The 4,508-nt window shown below is 44.7% G+C and overlaps 1 non-coding gene across 1 annotated transcript; it reads right to left on the bottom strand.

The window, feature by feature from the left end:
- Window positions 1-1,562: 1,562 nt before the first annotated feature.
- On the bottom strand, window positions 1,563-1,635 carry TRNAG-UCC (transfer RNA glycine (anticodon UCC)). Its single transcript has one exon. It is a non-coding gene; the product is annotated as a tRNA-Gly (tRNA).
- Between the last annotated feature and the right edge of the window lie 2,873 nt (window positions 1,636-4,508).

Genomic DNA, 4,508 nt, shown 5'->3' with positions numbered 1-4,508 from the left:
TCACAGTAGGATAAACTGAGGCTTAGAAAGGAGATGAGCCTCAGAAGCTGCCCAGGCTGGGAGGCAGTGATGCCCAGGTCAGGGTCCTGACCTCCAATCTAGGGGGTCTCCTGTCCTGACTGCTGGTGTCCACAGTGCCAGTTGGGCAGAGGAATTCCCGCCTGGAAGTCATTGCTTTATTCTCTGCCATTCCTGAGCCCTCAGACACTTCCCTGTTCCCTGCTTCATTCCATGAGTTCAGCCACCAGATATGTATTCGGCTTCTACTATATGACAGTCACTGGTCCGAGCACTGAGGATGAAGACCTCGTCCCTGCCCACTTGGAGCTGATGTTCACTGGTGTACTTTATGACTAATATTGGCTCAGAAACTAAGTAACAATGCTTTCACGAGACAGGTTTTCTCCTCTTACACTTGGTTTCTTCCACCAGCTCTGCCAGACCCCAGCATGGCATTGTTACTCACATGGTCACCATTGAAAAAAGGGAAGTGTAGGGCAGGCAGTGTCCTTAAAGGGCCTGACCTGAGGGTTGAAGACAGCATTTGTGCTCACGTCCCATTGGGCTGATCTTAGTCATGTGGTCTCATCTAGCTGCAAGGGAAGCTGGGAAATGTAGTCTCCAGCTGGATGGCCCTCTGCCCAGCTAAAGCTTGGGGATGTTGTTACTAAAAGGGAGAGGTGAAGGATGGACGTGGGAGCTCTCTCTGCCACATTGGGAGAGACAACAATAAATAGATACCTTTATACTGTAAGTCAAGTGGACAGAGAAGGGATCTTAAAATAACATTTGAGCAGAAGTTTGAATGAATTAAGGTAGCCACACACTATCTAAGAGAAGTTGGTTCTAGGTGAAGGGAGCAGCAAGTAAAAGGCCCTGGGTGGGTTGAGGTGGGGGTAGGGGTGCTGATAGGTTTGAGAAAAGCAGCCAGAGAATGACTACAAAGGGCCTGGTAGATCATATTTAGGACTTTGAGTTTGATTCTGAGGGTGAAGTGTGTCTGTGTATGTGTGGTGTCGGGTAGTGAGTGGAACAAGGGTCAAAGAAGAAGCCAAGTAGGAAAGCTAAACATTCGTCCAGGTGAGAGATGGGCCTTCATCTAGTGCCAAAGCAGAGAGGAGTGAGAAGAGGTGAGCTATATTTTATCTACAAAGAAGAGTAGCAGCATATACTGTTCATGGTTGGAATATACTAGGTCAAAGGCAGCTCAAAGAGGTCAAGGGCATTGTGTCATTTTCAGCCTCTCCCTCAAGATTAGGGTCAACATTTTGGATAAACTTACATGCCTTGCTTTCAAAAAAGAATTTTTTATTTTTAATAAATAATATATTATTAATCATTATTATGCCGGTATCTTTACACCTCTGTCCCAGTATTTCTGTAGAAATAATTATTAAAAGTAGAATTATTAGAACAAATGATATAAGCAATTTAAATCCCAGTAAATGATACCAAATCACCCTCCAAAGAGGTGAATAATTTACCATAGATTTTATTCTGTAGGTGTCTTCTTTTTTTTTTTTTACCTTTTTTGCAGTACTGTGAGGCATGTGGGATCTTAGTTCCCTGACCAGGGATTGAACCTGTGCCCGCTACATTGGAAGCATGGAGTCCTAACCACTGGACCATCAAGGAAGTCCCTTTGCAGGCATCTTTAGGGCAGAGGAATGGCATGGACAGAGCTATGTCATTCTTTCATAGGATTGTAGGGGAAGTGATTTCATTAAAGATGGACATGAAGCATTTAGGGGATGTGCTGGCAAGATGGCAGGGGAAGTGCCAGCTTTTAAAGCTGATGCAAAGTCTGAATTGGCCTGTAGCCGGGCACGGGGAGCACAGAGCCGCCAGACAAGCGGATAAAGTGGAGAGGATTCTTCAAGACGTGCATCCACACACACATTGCTCCAGAAGAGGCCCATATTGCTAGAAGCAGCAGCGGGAAGCCATTACTAGAGCTTGCACAATCTATTCTAGCTGAGAATGTTTCCCAATATAATTTACAAAATTTCAGTTGGAAATGCATTAGCAGCTGAGCAGTGAGGAACTTCTATGGGGTAAATAGGAAAACTAAATTAAAACCCCAGCTTCGAACACGATCGAACCGTGTGAGCAGCCCCTGCAGTCTTCTCTAACCTTTTCAAGTCCAAAGAGCCCTTTTGTTCTACCCAGTTTATGGGTTGGTTTTCATTTGATTTGGTTGCAGGAAGTTTTTATGGAATCCGCGTAAATGACCGCTGATGAGCTTGCATGCAAAACCATCCGTTCACACATTCCTCGTAAAAGGGTCTTGGAAGGAGAGAGAGAGATAGACATTTTAAAACCCACAGAGAGCATAAAAGAGAGATCAAGAGCAAGGGTAATAAGACAGATGGACAGACAGACAGGATGAAGGCAGAGAAAGAGAGAGACAGAGAAACAGAGAGAGTGGCACCGAGGGAGAGGCTGAAAATGACACAATGCCCTTGATCTCTCCAAGCTGCATTTGACCTAGTATATTCTAACCATGAGCTGATCCTCTTTAAGCTCTGCAAGCCGTCTCCTGGCCCTATGTGGACTGACCCGTGCATTGGGAAGCTTTGCCGTTTTCTCTGAGGCCATGCACCCTTCCTCCTGGGCCTCTGAGACCCTTACCGAGAGGAAGACCTTCACCTTTTCCCGACAGCGCTGTTTCAGGCTCTGTTCTCTCCTCCCGATGGCCCTCCATCCTTTCTGTTCTGAGTTGTCCTTCCAGCTCCACTTCCTAGAACAGGCTCCAGATTCAGCTAGACCACACAGGGTTAGTTATATCCCTCCCGGGATCTTGAACCCAAATGACACCCTGGACAAAATTTAGGCAAAGTCCCCAGTCCTCTTTGAAGACGGAGAGACATCTATTCCCCAGGTGAGGTGACCAACCATGCAGCCAAGGAGAAGGGCCCAAACCGCCCCCACCTGAGAGGCCAGTACCGGTTTCCAACCCTGCATGTTCTGGATCCCTCCTTTCAAGGCAGCAGTCTTGCTGACAACCGTGTGGAGCACCTACTGTGTGTCCATCAGGGGCTGGGGATCCAGGACCACGTCTCCTCCTTCATGAAGGGTACATTCTAGCTGGGAGACCACAAGCGAGCAAGCCAATGAATAACACAACTCTAGCTGGACATCAGGGCTTTGCAAAACCATAACGTGGAAAGGTGATACTCAAGGTAGGTGGGAGAGGGGGTTTCTTTAGATGAGATGGGCAAGGTGGCCACTCAGAAGAAATATCAGAGCAGAGATTTAAATAAGGAAAGGAGAAGAGATAGACATGCCCTGAGGTGGGAACGAGCTGGACAGTGTATGTGTTTTTTTTTTTTTTTAATTTTTATTTTGTATTGGAGAATAGTTGATTAGCATTGTTGTGTTAGTTTCAAGTGATTCAGTTACACACATACATGGATCTATTCTTTTTTAGATTATTTTCCCATTTAGGTTATTACAGAACATGGCACAGACTTCCCTGTGTTACACAGTAGGTCCTTGTTGGTTATCTATTTTATTTATTCATTAAATGTTTACTTTTTGGCTAAACATGCAGCACATGTTTAGTTCCCCGATTAAAGATGGAACTCCACCCCCTGCATTGGAAGCCTGGAGTCTTAACCACTGGACCGCCAGGGAAATCCTGATTATCTATTTTAAATATACCACTGTTAAGGAACAGAAAGAAATACTTTTCTACTTCTTGGTATCATTTGGTGACCTAGATAAGTGAAAAAAATGTTTGGAGTCCCCATGGCACTTCAGTGATCAGGATATGGTTAAAAACAACACCCCTGCACCAAGTGTCTGCAGCTGAGGGGGACACTAACAGAGGAGCAGAGGGAGGAGGAGAGAAGCCGTGTCGCACTTTCCACCTGAAGTTGCACGGTGCATCTGTGTGCAGCCACTCACGTGCACACCGCCTGAGTGTGCTAGCACTCGTCCCCCACCCCTGGAGTCTAGCCAACCCCCTTGTCACAGCTAAATCAGAGCAAGGCGGGCCTGGACACTGCAAACAGCCCAAATCCAGGCTGCAGGCATTCTTCAGGATGCAATGGAGACAAAAGGGGGCAAAAACCCCTAAAACCCTAAGATATAAATAAGAGAGACTGATGGAACTTTAGACATGAAGATGATAATTCTCAATACTTAACTCTCAGAAGTTACATACTGAAAAATCAAGAATTCTCTGTGATGGATGTTAAATAGAGCAAGGGACTTCTACCCAGGCCATAAAAGTTGGTGCTATAAAAGTTGGTTTTTGAAATGAGAAAGAAATCCACACAGAACAGAGAATTCTGCAGTCATACATGGATATATTCCAGAGAGGAAAGATTAGAAACTAATGCTAAAGCTTGACTATGTGTATAATATATGTAAAATTTATTAGCTATAATTATATATATAATTTTTATCATAATTTATTACTGTATAAATATATATAGTAAGTTATCTATATATAGAAGAGGGCTTGACAAGGTTCCTTCTTGCTTGGGTGTACTTTCCATCAG

The sequence above is a fragment of the Giraffa tippelskirchi genome, chromosome 7 (assembly GCF_054371585.1).
Source record: "Giraffa tippelskirchi isolate mGirTip1 chromosome 7, T2T-mGirTip1v1.2.pri, whole genome shotgun sequence".
Lineage (NCBI taxonomy): Eukaryota > Metazoa > Chordata > Mammalia > Artiodactyla > Giraffidae > Giraffa > Giraffa tippelskirchi.
The sequence above is the reverse complement of the archived record's forward strand: the minus strand, read 5'-3'. Positions and strand labels throughout refer to the sequence as shown.